This window comes from Dermacentor variabilis, unplaced genomic scaffold (genome assembly GCF_050947875.1).
Source record: "Dermacentor variabilis isolate Ectoservices unplaced genomic scaffold, ASM5094787v1 scaffold_12, whole genome shotgun sequence".
In the NCBI taxonomy this organism is placed as follows: Eukaryota; Metazoa; Arthropoda; class Arachnida; order Ixodida; family Ixodidae; genus Dermacentor; species Dermacentor variabilis.
This window is the reverse complement of record NW_027460280.1, coordinates 50,752,804-50,772,499: the sequence shown is the minus strand read 5'-3', so window position 1 is coordinate 50,772,499 and position 19,696 is coordinate 50,752,804. Positions and strand designations below refer to the sequence as shown.

At 43.4% G+C, this 19,696-nt stretch overlaps 2 long non-coding RNA genes across 4 annotated transcripts; both read left to right on the top strand.

Annotated features, from left to right (window-relative positions):
* The first annotated feature begins 357 nt into the window (after nucleotides 1-357).
* On the top strand, nucleotides 358-5,279 carry LOC142566413 (uncharacterized). 3 transcript variants are annotated; one of them, XR_012825057.1, is made up of 5 exons: nucleotides 358-2,856; nucleotides 2,928-3,019; nucleotides 3,146-3,251; nucleotides 3,808-3,967; nucleotides 4,782-5,279. It is a non-coding gene; the product is annotated as an uncharacterized LOC142566413 (long non-coding RNA). The 3 variants fall into 3 exon arrangements; XR_012825056.1 differs by having other exon boundaries at nucleotides 358-2,656; nucleotides 3,093-3,251; nucleotides 4,782-5,278; XR_012825055.1 differs by having other exon boundaries at nucleotides 3,093-3,251; nucleotides 4,782-5,278.
* Nucleotides 5,280-11,011: 5,732 nt separating this feature from the next.
* Nucleotides 11,012-18,804, top strand: LOC142566335 (uncharacterized). Its single transcript, XR_012825028.1, has 4 exons — nucleotides 11,012-11,109; nucleotides 11,194-11,273; nucleotides 17,015-17,076; nucleotides 18,667-18,804. It is a non-coding gene; the product is annotated as an uncharacterized LOC142566335 (long non-coding RNA).
* The last annotated feature ends 892 nt before the right edge of the window (nucleotides 18,805-19,696 follow it).

Here is a 19,696-nt window from a genome sequence, read left to right as displayed (position 1 = left end):
TCTAAATGTAATGACGAGAGAAATTAGGAAGGAGAAGCAACACGTTTGTTGGAAAACAAAAAGGAAGTCAAAAAAGCTGGTGGAACAGCGTGATACCCGAAGCATGATGCATGATGCGCATGCATCATGCATCATGCTTGTGCGCATGCGCACTTCGTGTAATATATATATATATATATATATATATATATATATATATATATATATATATATATATATATATATATATATATATATATATATATATATATATATATCGTTTTTTTTTTGTGAGACCGAAAGTCCCCTCTCATGTTATATTAGTGGTCGCGTCATTTTGTGCTTATACGCTAAGCGTTTAATTGGTTTTTTAGTGACGTGCCACAAGGGACCATGCACACTGTCCGACAGCCGCTGAGCCAATTCGTATATTTAAGAAGCTGTGTTGGTGCAGCTTAGTCTTGCAGAGGCCGCCAAATTTAATGTCTTGTCATCGGTCACAAGAAAAGCTAGCATAATAAAGTAACGGGGCACGAAAGGTCTTCACGAGTGGTTCAGGCAGCAATTGAACAACACTTTGAAATTGAACCTTCAGGCCATGCGTTCACACGCGCCAGTGCGTTCCGACAGGCTGCGCAGTGCTTCGAAGAAGTGAGAGGTAGCAATTTTTTGTTGTTGTTGCTTTTGCGTAACAAATGTTGAAGGACGAATATATATAATGACGGAATATATACCAGCTATACAAAAGCGATGACGGCGGTTCATCACACGGGGAAAAACAGCAACCATCACATACAGACGTTAGTGACAGTTCATCTGGCAGTTAGATCACCTTCCGGCTAAAGGATGGTTCTGTGTTTTCTTCTGGACTGATAGAACTCTAGTAATTAGAGTGAATAATGAAATCAGAATCAAATTTATTTTCGCCATATATGCGGGTGCGCATGCAACGACCACTATTATGAGAGCAAGAGTACGTGGAGACCAGTGTGCAAGTCGCAAGAAGAAGACATATCGCGTAAGTATTACATTTGCTTTACCAAAAAGCACAAGATTTCAATACTTCAAAAACGGATATGTTTGCAACACTATTGTGTCGTTCATTATTGCTTTCTTCTTTTGTAGTTAAACTATCGAGAAAATAACTATTTAACGGGGAACAAAATTTAATCAAGTGGATATTGCATTAGACAGTTCTCGTAATAGTCATCTGAACTGCAGAAAGAGTCAAGCAAAATTGTTCGCGAACGGCGCGTTAATTGTAAACGGCCCTGTCGCAGCACAGAAAAAATCTTCAAACGAACTAAGCGCAGGCGACTCGTGGACTGTACAGTTCTAGGAAACATTTCAGTTAGATGTTTTCTCTGGGAAGGGTGAAAGAAGCGATTATACGAAGGCGAATTGTGAAGAGATGTCAAAATCTGCAATTTTTCTAGCTATTGTCGATTCGTCTAAGAATAATTAAGGCTGCATGCCAATCAATGTAAATCATAAAATAGAGCATTTCTGCTGTCGACGTGGATTTGATTGGGAAGAACTAGAGTTAGATCAAATTCTTCCAATTTTCGCTCAATTAACTAATGACGTTCAACAATCAAGCAGTTAAGAATTAATAAATTCATGGTATATCATGAGTGTTTTTTCAAGCGCCGTCTCCTGTGAAGCATATCTACCATTTTCGTGCAAAGCTCTCTGGAAAGCGTATTGACTGTGTATGCATGCATGCACCTATCGAACTTCGTGCACATATAGACGTGATGCTTTGACGATAAATACTTATTAAAATTCAAATTATTTATTTCTGCCTTGTAAAGGTACAGACAGCAGAGGCGCAGAAAAAGCTGTCAGATACAGATTGACAAAGCCGCAGCCCCCTTTCGCTTGGCAGAGCCTTTACAGCGACACTTTTAAAACAAAGACAATTGCACCCGGTAATAACAGGTATACAATACTGAGCAAGTACGAAAGGAAACCAATCAAGATTATACGATATTTGTACAATACTCCCAAACAAGAAAACAGAACCTACATGCTAACGTACATAGCACCCAAAGTACTGTTCGACGCGTTGAAGAGGTCAAAATTATTGTTCACATAAGGTATATACATATTCGTATAGAGCTACCAATCCCTGCAAAATATAGAACGCAGATTTTCATTACACACACGCACGCACGCACGTGCACAGCACACACACCAAAAGGAAACGGCAACGCGCTCACAGGAAGCGCCTCAAAAAAGAAAAAAAAGGAAAAGTGTGGGGAACCGAGGTCGTCTTGGGCTGTCGCCTCTCCCAGAAGGAATGAAGAGGTTCTTGGAAAGCAGGGACGGGCGATTCTCTCTGTCAGCATCAGCTCCCACCAGCGAGGACGGGGCGAGAAAGCGAAACGGGGCTTTCCTTGCTGTCTATTTTTTCTTCGTCAGGCCAACGCCGCCTGCTCACAGGGGCGCAGGCGAGTTCCCGCCAAATGGCGCGGGGGCGCAAGCAGTTGCGTGAGTTGCCGCCAAATAGCTCTGGATGCCAGCTCGTTCCGCGTCTCTTGGTAGACTAGTTGGTGCATTTCTGCTATCATGGACTGCGCATATAAACGCAAACTACACAAAAGTGACAAGAACAGCGCAAGCCCTTTCCATGCAGTGGAGCCGCCGTATCTCGCCGTTCAAGATATGCGTACTCGTAAGTGGCATTTTAATTTCACGTTGTGTAATGCATGACTGTCTTTTTCAAGTGAACAAAGGTCGCTTTGTATTGTGTAAATGGTTTTGCAACGTATGATAAACTCCTTGTTTTTCGGGCTTATTTTTTCTGACAGGAAGAAAAAAAAAGAGGCTTTACATGAGAACGGATCAAGCGTTCGACAGTTGGGACAGGGAAATGTGAGACGTACTTTCATGTATATATTTCGAATATTATTTTTCGTCTTGTATTCTCGTCAATTTTTCTCTAGGAAACACTGGAACGACACTGCTTAAATTGAAGCACAGTGTGCGAATGACCTGCTACGCTCGGAACTGTTATCACCATTCGGGAAGAAATCGGGTAAGACGCTCGTCTGGTTATTATTGCGGAAAAGTCATAATTAATTAGAAGTTGCTTTCGTTCCTTCCCACAGATGAAAAAACATAACTGTAAATACCTGTATGATATACGTCTGGTGCATTGCAGGTAAGAATGGATTGTGTGTGGCGCGCTTCACCGCATGTGGACTAGAGTAGATCTAGGAACATCAGACAAGAAGACACGTATGTGAAACCCTGCGGATAGCCCATATGTAAGTTCTTCCTCAATTTTTCTTTTGTTGCCTTTTCGTAGTTTACGTGTAATACTTTGTCACCGCGGTCTCGACGTTATGTATACCTATACATTTGTCTCGTGGCAGTCTGCGTGCTATTTTGTTTGTGCAACTGTGTGTTGTATTCATTTATCGCGCTGCCTGGATGGTTTTTTTTTCACTGATATTCCGACCAAAGTCGGTAAACCTATCCTTCCTGTCCTCATGTTTCCTTGGGCGGCTCTAAAGCGTATCTTAGAGGAATACTTAGCTTCAGATTCCCGCATGGAACAGATGGTGAATAACATGCTGTGTTTTCTTTTTAGAGAAACTATGTATTCATGTTTAATATTTGGTTGATTTTCATTTTGTCATTCATACAATACCGCAGCCATATGCCATTCTGTCATAGAACGTTGTTTCTAGATATATTTGTTTTATGTGGTTAAAACATTTAAAACGAGAGCGTTTCTTATCCTGGCCATTATTTTTTACAGACCACGATAACCACGTATTTGGATGTCTGGTTTAACTCTACGTGCGCTGGTTCGTGCAGGTGAACTTTTTTTCCAGATACGGAGGAACGGACACCGGTCGTGCCGTGAGCACTATTCTGCAGGGCATACTTACAAATGAAGCTGCACTGCAGTTCAGCTGGAAAGGGTCGCAGGGGAGGAAGCACGCCTTCGTGAAGCTCATGGCCATCACGAATATAAGTAAGAAATATGGCATAACAATCAGCTTTCTAGTGCACGTTGCGAACATCGGTACCAACTGCATGCTTAGTTTTTTTTTCTTCATTCAAACAAGCTGCTGCTTATTGCATCTTGCTGCGTCCAGTATTAGCATTTTCTTTAATAAAATAATGCCGTAATAAGTGAGTTCTACTTGCGGCGTCCATATTTTGCCACTGCTTTTGAGGAGTTTGTTTTGCTTCACCATATAATATATGCTGTATATGCTGTTTCTGCTTTAACCCATGTATGCTAACTGTTTTCTGCAAAACATAGACCTATCATCGTTGCCATCATGTCAGCAAGTATATGTATCATGCCATAAGCTTCCCCTCTTGCCTCTCCACATTTACCTATTCACCTCCTTGTGCCGCTTGGCGCGCTCCGGGCTCCGGCGCGTTCTTTGTCTCAGCGTTTCAACTCGGCTGTTTCATACAGTGCTCACGGGAAGCAACAAGACCTATCGTGGTGTAAATAGCCGCGCTACCTATAGACACAGTAGCCACTGTGTATGCGTGTTTTGCTATGGTTCCGTGTTCAGTTCCCGCTATTGCTAACGACATATAAATTACCAACTATCCGGTACTTACACGATTTGTGTCGTCCAGCCACTCTTCCTGACAGCTTCGATACTGATTTGCACGTCACTAATATTGCTTTGTTGTCGTTTCTTTAATGTTTCGTGAATATCTGACTTATGATCTTTTTGATTGTTTCACTTCTTCAAATGGAATGCGACTCACCAACTGAACTATAAAGCGGGGGCAGCTTTCTTATATGTGCCGCTTTTTTGCAGCATTTGTGAGGAGCACGTTCCCTGACGCTTCACTAGCATCAGTGGCTAGAGTCGCAAAACGCTGGTTGGTTGGAGCAGCTGACAGGGATGGAGGCCGGAATGAAAGAAGGCGCCGTGACCCTGCTTCAAGCCCACCAAATATGAACTAGTGTTTGAAACTTGTGAACGTGTCGGTGTACATATCCAATTTAAGACAATTACAAGAAATAAAGACCTGTATCAGAATCTTTTGCCTGGCATTTATGTGGCATGAAAAGTACAAAAAAGCGTTCGCTTTCGTGTGGTACTTCTATGACGGCCACCACACAAGCATGATGCATGATGCACATGCTGTTGTAAATGCATGATGCAAAAGCTACGATTATTCGGGGCGTCAAAAGCAACGTCGGCTTTCAGCACCGGGCCGGTGCAATGCCGACCATTATTGTCGTCAGGGCCATGGCTGGCCCGCGTGTGGCATGCGCTCGGCTGCGTTGGCCAAATAGAATGGCCCTACGGCTGGCCGACTGACTACGAACCTAAAGCCTTGGTAGGCCCTCGTATGGGACGCCGTCGGCCAAGTCGGCCACAGTGGTCGGGCCTACATCGATTGCCGACGATCGGCCGACGTTAGGCCAATGTCAATCCCCAAAGCTGGGCCGCCCTTGGTTGCCGAGGTCGGGCCAACCGTTTTGCAGTCGGCCGGAGACGTCGGGCCGACTTTTTGCCACGGTCTTTTTGTTGCTTGGGAAGTTGAGCAACCGAAGAACAGGTATGCGAAGAAAATCCCTCTTGATGGTGTATAAGATGTATGTTCGTCCGGTGTTAGAATTTGGATGCGTTTTATTCTCAGGTGTTCCAGCATACAAGCTTCGGCCGCTAGTTTTGTTGGAACGAGAGGCGCTACGTCTGTGCTTAGGCCTCCCAAAATTCGTTTCGAATGCCGTATTATACCTGGAGGCAAGAATCCCACCCATAATATGCCGATTTCGCCTTCTGACAGTTCAGACTTTCCTAAGGCTATATGAATCCCCATTAAACCGCCTTCAAATTATTTTCCTCTCTAATCCAGAATTATTTTTTCCTATTCATTGGCCCAGGTTTCATAGACCACAGATTATATTTGTGCAAACATTACTTGAACCACTAAATGTGCACATTCGCGAGGTGCTTCATGATAATACGCATTCAAATTACCCAGAGATCAGGTTTGATGACATTTTCCCAAACCACGCGAAACTCCTCCCTTACGGCATTTTAAACGCCATGTTGCAAGACCACCTGAGCAGCCTAGAAACAAACGTTATCATTGCAACAGATGCCTCACAGTGCGAGGAAAAAGCTGGCATTGGAATATTTTGTCCTGCGCTCGACTGGTCTTTTTCTTTAAGGTTGCCTGATTTTGTGCCTATTTTTCTGGCCGAGTTGTTAGCAGTAATCCTAGCTTTACGTAAATTAGACCCAATTATTACAACGGCTGCCATTCTGACTGACTCCCTTTCAGTATGCTCTTGCCTTACCGCTACTAATGAGTCACCCATGCTAAAACTATTCCGCTTACTAGTTCCTGCCCATGTGCGATGTGTTCATTTGATTTGGGTGCCAGGGCATAAAGGTTTGTTTTTTAATGAAACTGCTGATTCACTGGCAAATGCATCACTATCCGGCCCTGTTCTTCCTATTCTACCAGTGACAGCACAGATCACGGCGACAAGATTTCGGATGCGATCAATAAGATTAGCCTTATCAAACCCACATTTGACTGCTTCTCCAGAGTATAAGCACCTGGCATTTCCCTGGCATAGCGAATCCTGTGACACAAAGATGCTGGAGGTCTGCCTCACCAAATTACGCTGCCGCATACCCTCGCTGAATTTCTACTTACACAGGTCGGGTTTGGTTCCCTCCCCCCTCTGTTCTTTTTGTAATGAGGAAGAGACGATACACCACTTTCTTCTATCTTGTCGCCGCTTTACTGCGCTTAGAAAAAGATGGTTGGAAATACCTTTTCGAAGAATTGGCCTGGACTTGACAGAACCTGCAATTCTTTCGTTCGGAGCGTCCACTTTGGGATTCAGCCACACGGATGCATGCTTCGCTGTCCGAACATTCCTTATGGAATCTAAACGAATGCCCTGCTAAATTCCTTTATTTTTGTTTTTACTTTTAAGTTAATTATTACCAATTCAATATTACTTTCCTGATGTTATTTAACAGGCAATTCTGCGCTATTCAATGCTATTTCAACAACTATTAGGAAATTTATGCTCCATAATAATTTCGAATAATCCACCCATCTCTTGGCCAATCCCCCATCGTGGGTAGGAGCCACACGCATCACAGGCCACAACAGCAACAACAACAACAGGCAGCAAAAGACCGTGTGGCCCACGCCTCATGATGAAGTTTGCGATGCCGGCATCAGCTCTTCGTTCAGCTCTTGTCCCCTGTGGAATGCAGTTCGTGCAAGGCTTGAGGAGTAAGAAGAAAAAAAAACGGGGAAGTAAACTGTATGTGTTCTCACAGAACACTAAAAACAATATAATTGAATGTCAGCAGAGAAAAGAGGTCAGCAGCAGTTTGTCTAGGAAGACTGGTGCCTAGATTTTACTTGGCTCAAGTGCTAAACGTTTCAGATGTCGTCATTCCCCGCCTCCTCGTCCATGACAATAACGTCGTTGGTTTATCGCGATGAAAGACGATAGAGCGTGTGCTTCTCCCTCAGTGACTAGGAATGAGCTCGAACGATCACTCTCCATTTTTGTATAAAACATTGCAATGGTGTTTTTTTTTCTTTTCCTTTCATGCACTTACCTTTCTTTCTTGCCCTTTTTTTCTGTTTGTTAGTGAGTGCGACTGCAGAGACCTCGTTTCTTTCTTACAAAGTACCGACCAAAGCAGGCAGACCTTTCGCGCATAGCAGGCAGTTTCTCTGGATCTCTGGATTGGATAGCGGTGTCCGAAATACTATATCGCTGCCTGGTTTTTATGTGCTTTGAACGACTTTCCTGTGTTATTGAATATTTTGTATTGCGATAGCAATTGTATGGATACGCCAGGCGCATTTCTACCGTCGGCGTCGGGATCGCCATCGCCGTGAGTTTCCGTATAAAGTCCAGAGGAGATAAAATCATCGCTACGCGCCGTATGCTATATGTGAGAGTGAAAACGTGCGAGAGTGGGCGAGCGATCGTGGCTAAATCTTGCGCACGCAACGGACGAAAGCGGGGAGGAAGCGCGCCGCCTTCCATCGCACGCAGCGGGTACGGTGGGGTGGCGCGTTCTACGGACGCGGGCGCCCGGTCGGGTATCTGTATCTTGAAAGCCATGTGCGATGGGTACAGAGGCCGTGCTGCTCTGTGTTTTCGAGACTTAGTTCGCGTTGATGCCAGCGGCTGTATGAAGGTCGATTCGCTCGCTGCTGCTGCCGCGTTTCCTCACTGCAACGTTTTGACAGCGAGTTTCCGCGGTCATCGAGCGAGACGTGTTCATGTTTGCTTGTGCACGCGGGATACCATGCTGGTTAATTTAATTAGTGTGCCTATGTTTACATGTTTATGCGGCCGATAAAACTAATATCCTTACTTCGTATATCCATTCATTGTAAGGTTCGTAACAGCGCAACACAAGACATGGACAAAAGGAAGGTAAAAAAACGACAACACGGCGCTGACTCTCAACTGATCAGTAGAAAGTCAGCGCCGTTGTCGCTTTGTACCTTCCTTTTGTCGGTGTCTTGCTTTGCGCTTTTACTAACCCCACAATGAATCCTAACCAACTGGCCCAACTTGCCGTCTTGATTCGTATAGCTAGCTGCCCGCTAATTTGCTATCGCAATCGATGCTTCGCCTTGTGCGCAAAATTGAGACTCTTTTAGCTGCATGTTCATTCATAATTCGACTGTTCTAACGTGAAAAAGACATTCTTTAAAATCTAATGTTGGGTCAGGCGTCTGTACAACCATCATGGTTGATCTTTGATCATAGATGCTCCCCCGTCTCCAGGCTGCTACCTTCAGTCATTCATGTGTTCCAACGCTGAATGGAAGAGCTGGGCAAAATGAGCAGTGAAAAAGACAATAAAAGCGGAGCCGGGGCTCATTCCGTCCTCGCATTCTTGGCATACTTTGTTTTTGTTATTGCGAAATCGAGGCTTAGCTTAATATATCTGACAGGCGGAACGGTGTGGGACCTCTCCCATTCCCCCTCCTTCCTTGCTTGCAATATATCATTTGAGAACGCGTCGTCATCGTCGTCTTCATTGCTGTTGTTGGATACCTTTACGGTTGACTGCATCCTAAAGCTGCCACTACACAAAAACAGACGAGCTCCTATGGCCGCGAAGCGTAAGACCCAGCGCTGCATTGCACTTGTAGAGTCGTGCACACGCACAAGTATACCTCTCCCGACAAGAGTTGTCATCGAAGCGAGGAGCGTCTCGCACATCTGTGAACGCCATGTACAAAGTGCACTTCACTGCAGCAGACTCCTGACATGGAGCGGTGCCTGAGTAATGCGATGCTGTTCGAGCGGCGCTAGTGCGGCGGAAGGAAACAGAAGAGGTTAAAAAAATAAAAAATCTGCCTCCATTCCACCCAGTGAAAGTGGATGTACACCGAAGCTATTGCCGACGTTAGACAAGCACGACCGACGTCAGGGAAGTCACGGAAGTGCCAGATAATCATTGCTGCATAGAAGCTAAATATGATAAAAAAATAAAAATATGATAGGCAGTATCGTCGAAACTTGCCTCCAGTGCTCCTAGCACTTCCCCATGCGAGCAATTCAAAGTGTGCACTTTCGTCAATTTTAAATTTTAGATTGCAGCAGCTGTGACAACACTAAAGCTTCTGTTAGCTTGTCTAATTTTCTGATCCAACCACTATGCTGTTTTAACGATGCCTCATACATTGGTACATGCTCAGGAGTGTGTGTTGTTTTGATTGCATTCGACTCATCAAATGCAACTTGATTTTTTTTTTCATACAGTGGATTGCGTTTACCCATCAGTGTTTCCACAGTGAATGTACAACTTATTACAAGTAATCCTTGTCATGTGGAGTTTTCACTCTCACAAGAGCACGCATTTGATTTGAGAATGGCCTTCAGCAGAAACTCGACTACACTCTAATCTCTTACTTTTTTAAACACCGCCTGTGCAAATACTCTATTACTGTACAATACTCTGCAGCACTGTACATTAGGGTACAGTACATGTACTCTGCAAAGCACATGAAAGCTCCAGTGCCGGTTCAAGATGCACGACTAGACCAGCTTGCTTGCAAATAAAAGCTCATCAAGCACATTAATCAAATATGTATGAGGAGGCTTGTGCATGCCACCACCCTGACAACCATTGCTTCAAGAGCCTAAAAAATGCAGTAAAGAATAAAGCAGGTTCTTGCTGCAATCAGTAAATGCAAATGCTCCCTGCACCATAGGCACTTACCTGCTCTCACATTTGTGAAGCCATGGCTTTCCTGCATAGCATGGGCATCACTATGGCTCACATTCAAGCCACCAAATGGCTCATTTTTTTACAGCGAAGCTGCATACCTTTACCATCCAAGGAAATTTTCATGTCATTGTTGTAAGCAAAAGACTTCTCATACATGGGCCGGTCCAGGAGATAGTGCAATGCCGGGCCAACCCGCGGAGGAGGTTAAGCAGGCGTTAAGCACTCCCCATATGTGGGCCGATCCCAAAGATAGTGCCATGTCGGGCCGATCCGCTGCAGAGGTGCAGTTCGCCATTAGGGGGCCCACATACACAGCTTCACTGGTCATCCTTCTTCACAGAGTGGAAAGGCACCGAGTTTTTTTTATATATATTTCTTTTTCTGTGATATAACTTCCATAAGTTGGGAACTAGGAGCAAGGTTCCTTTCTTTTTTTAACTCTGAGCACTTATACTAAACAGAAACAATTATTACTTCCATTCAGGCTTTTGAGATGCCTCTTTGAAATTTCACATAAGAATTCTCAAAAGCTCTCTAAGCAATTATTTCTGCTCCCATTCGAAACTCCAATGATCAGGATACAATTTAATGTATCACGGTATGCATTACGACTAAAACATCTTGAAGTAAAATGTTAGAACATAAATGTACTGAACATGAGTACATATCTAGTGGTAAGGAATGAGATTACAGTCCAGGAAGAACTCTTGAACTGGTGCACGGTGGACAGTGTGCAGAAGGCGTGCATATGGTTTATTGTTTTTCGATCTGTTGCCTTAAATGGATTGTGAAGAACTGTAGGTTCTTGTCTTTTATCCATTTAGGGAGCGCAAAGAAAAGGAAACTCCTGGAGCACTCCCCAAATTCCTGTTGGAGCGGCCACCCATCACGGGTAACACAGCTTTATTTCAGTCAGTGAACTGCTTTCAGCATGGAGGCACATTCTTGAATCCAATTTATTTTTATTCTTTTGCAGCTAAAGACCTGGAAGGAAAAACGGAAGAGGAGAAAGAGATGATTAAATTGATGGGATTTGCAAACTTTGACTCGTCCAAGGTGCGTCTTAGTGCTTTTACATATATGTCAGTTCACTCAGGCTATAAGCTCTTCCCAGGGATGGGCATTCCATATTGTATGGTAGCATCTATACCTTTTCTTTTCTCCCTATATCTGTAACATGTACAGCTACATTCGATTGGCACTGGCTTATACTCCATTTGTGTTAGTACTTTGTTATCAACATAACTATCATAACAGTGTACTGACTTTCCGGATGCCCAATAATTCGGACCGCTTCGCGGCACCACCACGTACCCCGTAGAGTCAGCGTATAGGAATATCTGAAATTTCGGACTATTTCAGACTAATTTCGGACCGTGGCCACACCCGTCACTGGCTCGAAAAGCGATACGTGCACTAGTGCAGTACTTGAAGTGCACCGGCTTAAGAGACCGTTTATAGTGTCCTTGTGTATGGTGTCCCTCCCACACGTACTCAGTGCTTACTCTCTCCCTTCCTCTTTCTGTTCTCCTTTCCCCCACCCCCAGTGTAGGGTAGCAAACCGGATGCTGTTCTTTTTGACCTCCCTGCCTTTCCTATCCTTGTTTTCTCTCTCTCTCTCTAGGACTATCTGAAATTTCGGATGCAAAAACCCTTCGCCGTCCGATTTTCCAGACTTTTTGCTGTGACCGCAGGCCCGAAATGGCATTAGTCAAAGCCACCACTGCCTCTGTTTTGATTACCTCGCCGCCGCGGTAAACGCTAGGCCTAGCTGCTTCAACGTTCGCTATTAAGCTTTTTGCCGCTGTAAGCAGTGGCACCGACTCCATCTTTGTGGTCCTCGCGATTGGCTTCGAAGCACGGAAAGCACGGCGCATAACATAATGCTGGTTCCCGAAAGTCAGCTTCGCCTCAATACAGAAGTGTTACGCGGTGAAGCATAACAAGCGTGGGAAGGGGCAATTGTCACGGGACACAGTATCCTTAAGTATACACGCGTCCACCCGCCATCTCCCGTCACAGTACGAGCACCGATATGCCTAACAAATGTACTGGTAGGCCTTTTCGGATGTGCCTGTGGCGATTTGAGCCCATAACGGCAGTAAAAGACGTGCATTCATCCGAAAACATTCGTTTCAGTATGCATCTCCTTTTTATTCAAATTTGAGAATGTTCGGCTCGATTTGCAATGAGTTCTACCTTTCTTTTTCAAATATATTTAATTCGCTGTGCATTTTACTAACCCCTCCCTTCTGATTTCTTTTTGAATAAAATAAATGCTACTCCTGACTATTCAAACTGGGTTAAGTCATTTTTTTTTAACATGCTTACTAGAGAGTGACAGCATCAGGCGACATGGTGTCAGCCTGTTTTGACATAAAGTTCTTTGTCAATCAGGAAATTTTGCAAACACACTCGGAGAAAACCTGGAAAACTTGGGCATTTTGGAAATGTCAACTTGGCAGACACCCTGAACAAACTCCACATCGTGGCAATGCCATGGACAGTATCAGAAAGCAGACCTATATAGTCTCTTCTAAGAATTTTGCTATGCGATTGGAGTCTGGCATGTCCACAGGCACTGACATGTTTAAATCGCCATTGTATTATGGTTCTAGACGAAGCCAGATCAAGCAAAAACCTGTACCACCATTTTTGTCATTTTGCTAGTTGGTTTACATTTGCAGCCATCGTGGCTATGTTTTTGAGGCCTGGGCTCTAGAATGCCTGGAGGAAGGCAAGTTCCACCCGCCGTGGTTGCTCAGTGGCTATGGTGTTGGGCTGTTGAGCACGAGGTCGCGGGATCGAATCCCGGCCACGGCGGCCGCATTTCGATGGGGGCGAAATGCGAAAACACCCGTGTGCTTAGATTTAGGTGCACGTTAAAGAACCCCAGGTGGTCAAAATTTCCGGAGTCCTCCACTACGGCGTGCCTCATAATCAGAAAGTGGTTTTGGCACGTAAAACCCCAAATATTATTAGGAAGGCAAGTTCCAGCCATTTTGCTTTGACTTTGCGCATATGTTTGAGTGAAGCCAGACACCACTAACCCTCATCGAGCGGAGTGTGTGATGTGCCACAAGGCAATGCAAGGTGTGCAATTCAGTAGCTGCTGAGCTGTAAAGAATTGCAGTTAAGATGGAGATTTGGAATCTTTTTTAGTTTGTATGTATGGCAAGTTTGTTTCAACCTCCTTGAATTTTGGCCTTCAGCAACCTGGAAATCCTTCAATAGTCCTTAAATTTGGCGTCGTATGTTCTGCACGAACCGTGCTTTGAATTTTTGATAGGCAGACATCCTTTTTGAGTGGATAATTATGATCATTAGTGACTCTTTTACTTTGCTGTCTAGACACATCAATTCGTCATGCGTTTATTGCCTGCCCCCACACAAAAAGTTATAATTACAGTAATGGTGCCATGCGATTTCTAAATATACTATCAGTCTGAACTAAAAAAACAGGGGCTATATGAGTACTGTAGTGTGGTTTAATTTCATTTAGGAGGTGTTCGAACACGTTTGATTGCTGTCTTTAGTATATTGACGCCTGGACATTTTCCTTTTTTGCCAAACTGAATTGAACTTGAAAAATGTGGTCTCCTGAAAAAGGATAAACAAGTACATGTGTCACTGTTAACTTACATTGTGTTACCCTATGATTCTGGGGAAATTGCCAAGGACGAAGAATCATGGCGAGACTGTAGAGTCTGATGAAAAATGGTAACATTGATAGCCACAAGGCCAGCATAACCTAACTTCAGCTTTTTTTTAAATTATTTTTTCCTTTTTCAACATGTTACCCAACACAAGTGAATGTACATTTCCAAGGGGTCAGTTCTTGTAGCAGTTTCTCTAATGAAACAATGGCATTGAATTAGTCAAACACTGCTTCTATGTAGAGCTTACAATTCAAAGGAAAATAAGAGAACTTTTTTCTTTCTCTTTTGCTTGCCACTTTCTTACTTGTTTAATAATGCCCATTTAACAGTCATCCCTATTTGGTTCATGTTTTTTCTCCCACGTTCACTTCTCAAAACTTGGGCTCCCTTCTATCCACATTAAAAAAAAAATCATATGAGGTGCCTTTTTCTTCTTTTAAACTCTTTGCAGCAACATCCACGAGTTACCTTCATATCTGCCATCCCACTATCCAGCCTTTTTTGTTACCAGTTACTTTCTCTTTTGAAAGGAACAGTCTTTGCCTTCAGTGTTCCCGTTATGGTTTTTTTCTCCTGGCTCTTGTCCTACCCTGGTGCTTTTTTCTTCTTTGCCTCCATTTGCCTGCTTCTACTTCATTTTCTTGTTTTGCTGGCTGCTGCTTTTTCTCCCTTCACCTTTGTAGATAAGCAAACTCACACTCCACTTTCCAGACCCACGTTCACCATAGCGGCCTCTGGGTAAAGAAACATTGTAGGCGTCTCACTTTCTCAACTACTGCAGTCCTTCATGAAGAACCCCTGAATACTTTTTTTTGCGAGACCTGAGGCGTGTTTGAGTAAATCTGTGCACCTTAAGAAGTATATCCCGTGAGGAATTCTTTACGGGAACTTAATATGAAAGTAGGTAATATTAGGAGCTTAATGTTTACTTCCTTCCAGGCACGCACGCAGGATATTTTTCAAGGGGGGGGGGAAGGGGGGCAACCCAAGGCAACTTTTCTATGCAAATGAGGGAGAGGGTACTTTTAATAGTACAAATGTGAATTATGCCGTCCATTTAGCCATAAAGACGCGTAAAGCCGAAAAAAGAGAATTAAAATAACATGTATCTCACAGCTACGCCTGTGAGATACACCTCTTCTTTACTTGGCAAACAAATAACCTTATCAAATGGACTCGTGCATGAAAGATGCGCAGGAAGAACCTTGCCAAGAACAAGTTGATAGGCAAAAGTGCAAAATAAAGATTTCTAGTAACATTTTTTGAATTAGCTCTGGAAGAATTATAGAGAAATGTATATTTGCGGAACAATGACAGTTCTTTTGGATTCCTCGTTTACTTCTCTACCAAGTAGCAAAACCGACTCATGTTCTTATTTGGGAAGTTGCGTAACGATGCGTGGTCATCAGTCCCGTACAACCGTGTGGAACGCAGGACGCTGCGATTCTAGATGCACTGCGCCCACCGTGGAAGATTAGAAACGTCCGCCCCCCCCCCCCCCTCCCATTAGCACAGCAGGGAAGTGGCTACATCTGGCGGCTCGATTGATAACTGTAGAAGCGTCATTCAAAACACACGGAATTGTTCTCCACTTGGCGGCATTTTCTCTCTACTTCCTTATTAAATAAAAAGATATTGATCCATAAATATTTCCACAAACAATTTTCGCTTTTCATCCCTGTTTGGCTGCTGCCTCGCTTTCTCCCTTAGTAGGTCGCTTAATTTCTTCTCTCCTTGCGACTTTTGTTTCCAGTTGCCAATTTTGCAGAAAAGTGCTGTACAAAAAGGGAAAAACCAGACGAGGTAACAGGTGACAGTCATATTGCTTATTGGTTGAACGGTTATTGCATGGTCTGATGATGGACACTGTTTCGCAATATTTTACTTTCCGCCTTATCTAACCCATATCGCGCATATATGGTTCAGAGCATCTGCCAGCGTCGTGGCGTGCCATCACTTGAGGAAATAATGAAGCAAAAGGAAAAGTTTAACGCAACTGGCGTTTTCTCCCGCCACAACTCGTTCCACGAGCACACAGACCAGCCGACTATGAACTGAATCCCTTTCCTGGCCCCCGGATCAGTCTAAACAAAGAAGGTTGAACTTACGAAGCAACAGGGATGCGAGTGATCGATGAATAGATGGTGACATTAAAATTGTGTTGGGCATTATAAATAAAATATTATAATTAAAACAATAAACTACATCCTGCCTTCTGCAATAGATGGTGACAACTGAATTTATATTCAGTTAATCGCGCGGTCACCAAATCGATGAGAAAACTGGCCTCCACACCCCAGGAGATGCCAATAACTACCGCCATCCGAAAGGAGTGAAACAATTGACAACCATTCCACTCTGTGAAGATGGAATGGCAGTGAAAGCTGACAACAAAGGTCCCAAACGAAAAGCAAAGTGCTTCACCTCTGCTGCGGGTCGGCCTGAAGATAGTGCAATATCGGGCCGAACCTCGGCATGCGACGAAGCAGGCGTTAAGCACTCCCCACACATGGGTCCATACCGAAGGTAGTCCAATATGCTGGACCGAACCATGGTGGGGGTGAAGCAGGCATTAAGAACTCCCATAAATAGGCTGATCTCAAAGATATTGTAATACCGGGTCCACCCGCGGCAGAGGTGAAGCAGGCGTACGTGCCTGCTTCCTTCATTCCCCATTAACTTGTCCATAACCTCTCTATGCGGGTAGTGCTAGTAGCAGTGCCTCATCTATAGCACCTTTATTGCCCATCTTCAAGGTATTTTTCTTTCTGTGGGACGTTTATGGTGCCCTAGTTTCTTATCCTCATCAAAAGTAAATATTTTATTTTATTTATTATTTATTTTATATATTTAGCCCTGATCTCTGAGAAATAAGTTTTGCGTCACCTTTAGACAGGATGCCTGGTTTTCAGTCGCGGCTTTGCCGAATTTTTTATATTGAATAAAGGGTACTTGGCCAAGTTTTACTGCAGAGAAGTTGAGCAACAGAAGGAATTCGAAAGTGTAGTTATTATTTCTCATATTGCAAAAGTGAGAGTTTAAATATTTTCTCATCATTTTAGTCAACATTCGTTTGCAATAGGCAGCCTTGGAAAAAGATATATATATATGTATATAATTTTTCTATGCATTTTCTAGGGAAAGCATATACCTGGTAACAATGTCGGCGCCGTGCATGTCATTCACAAGCGAAAGTACCGGTGAGTAGGACGAAGTTATTGTTTGTCATAATTCTGTTGTTTCCCTAACACTTTCTTTCTTTTTTTTGCGAAAAGGAGTACTAAAAGTCTACAGAAGAAAAAAAAAAGGTGGGGAGTAGAAAGGTATCAAGACAGATGCGAAAACTTTTTTCTATTGTAGCTAGATGGCACCACTGGCATCACAGTTGGCACTAGTGAGAAAAACTGAAGGAAAGGACAAGACGCACTGAAATATAGACAGTTGGGAACAGTAATTCCTTGTCCATCAGGTGCACAGACGGTACACTGATGCAGACATCTGCTTATGCACCTCCTCCTTTCCTTCCGGTTTTTTGCTCATGCTGACCATGATGCCACTGGTGTCATCTAGCTACAATAGAAGAAAGTTATTGCATCTATCTTGATACCTTAACGCCCTTCCCTTTTTGTCATTTTAATTTTGTTAAAAAGAAAGCATTCTCACCGAGTGCGCAGCAAATATTGTGGGTAAATGTTTCTTCAGTAAACCTCAGTTGCAATTGATACCCCTGCCACACGGGCACAGAAAATGACATTAACTGGCTAATGCCTTAAACTTTAATGTCATTTGTGGGGTGCCACATGGACATGCTTAATGGCATTGAAGCTTAATGCCATTTGCGATGTAGTGCATTCTCATAACTCACTTCGCCGTCAAATGCGTACTCTCGTTCCCAATGTCTCCAGGTTGTGACGTGACTAAACGAATTATTAGTGAATAACAATTAATATATTCTTCACTTTCTTTGAAAAATTGCTCTTTCTCGCAGCATAGTGCGTTCTTATAATTATTACAACTCACTTGGCCATCGAATGCGTACTCTCGTTTACAATGTCTCTGCCGTGGCCGTATAGTGACCATATTCTCACGATATTAAGCAAACTTGTAGATAAAAACAACTAATATACTCTTCACGTTTTTAAAAGGAGCTCTTTATTTTCGTAGAGATCAGCAGGTGACCTTACCGCTACTCACGGCTAGAGCATTAATCGTGAGCGTGTTAGCCAGCAGAAGCTGTTCGATTGCACAGCGGCGGCTCCTTGCTTTGTTGGCCTCATACTGAAGCCTTCGAATTTCTCGACGATGCTTGACTCGAAGAACATACGCCAGAACAAACTGGAGCACACGGTCAAATTCTTCAGGATCACTGCTTGAGAGCTTTGAAGCTGTGTGCGCTATTTTTCCAATCTCAATGCTTTGGCTTCAAACAGTTTACAGCTAGGTGCAACAATGACATTCCTGAAGTAAACTACATACAGTACGCCTATTAATGTTTCTCATGCCATTTCTTAAACATCTGCTCCCTAGATAACTGTTCTTTATTGTATTACGATTGGCAAGCAAACTTAACCATTTCACTGCAGCTATCGCCATCGCAACGCTTAATGTCATTAAGTATGCACATGTAGCAGTGATCGAAACATAATGGCATTAAGAAATTTAAGGTCCTCAACTTTTAATGGCATTAACCTCGCCCGTGTGGCACAGATATGAGTGTCCTTTCTGTTCATGTACTCTTCTTTTCTATCCTGAAGTATATTTCTTCCTTCTTTTGCCTGTCCTCCTTTCAGCCAGTACATGAATCGGAAGGGAGGATTCAATCGCCCACTTGACTTTGTTGTATAACATCATCATCAGATGTGCTTGTCCGGTCTATCCCAGCATGTTCTGTATAGGAGCTTCAATAAACTTGGTTGTCTGTGTCTTCAGTGGTGTCAGTTGCAAGTCTTCATACACACCGGACTTGAAATAGGTCGTTTGGGGCATAGAGTATCATGCAATAATTACTAGAGTGAACTCTGGAGCTAGTGTCTATGGGACCTGTAAGCGGGTCAGTTCAGCCGGCATGTGAACGATGGATAGTGCCTAAACTTCGTCCTTCTGGCTTCAAACGGCTTTGTGACTTTGTAAACTCATCATTTTCAACAAAATACTGTGTAATAAATAATGTAGCATTATTAAAATAGTCCGATGGCAGGATTCGAACACAGGACCTCTAGCACAGAAGCACGATGGTGAAACTATTACGGCACAGGTGCATGCGTTGACAAGCAGCATAAAATGCCCTTATGAATTTCTCGTGGGCAAGCCAGCACGTTGAGACACTTGGTGCATTTCAACTTGTGCACCGCGACAGGCTGTAGTGGCAATTGTCGGTAGGATCCTCTGCATTTATACAAGTATAGATGGCTTTAAATTTAGGACAGTGGTAGTGTGTAAAGTGTAATAAACAAAGCCACACGAATGTCTCAATCCACAACTGCAAAGATCAAACAAATCCTTGTACTAACCATCATTCCCATGGTGGCTGAACAATTTGCAGTGCCATTTCACTCTAGTAATTATCGTAGGAAGCTCTGATTTGGAGGATAATTGAGTTATTGTGGTGTTACAAGATTGGACAGACTACATTTATCGTGGAGTGTGCCAGCACTGTACTCATTGATGTTTGTGGCTAGAGTGGCCCTCATTCTTGGTACCAATGAAGGCCAGGGACTGTAGCTCCAAACCTGCCATAGTGGCTCGGTGTAAAGATGCAAAATTCCTGAAAATTTGAATTACATAAACGAACTCGTTTTTGTTTCAGGAACAATCAGAACT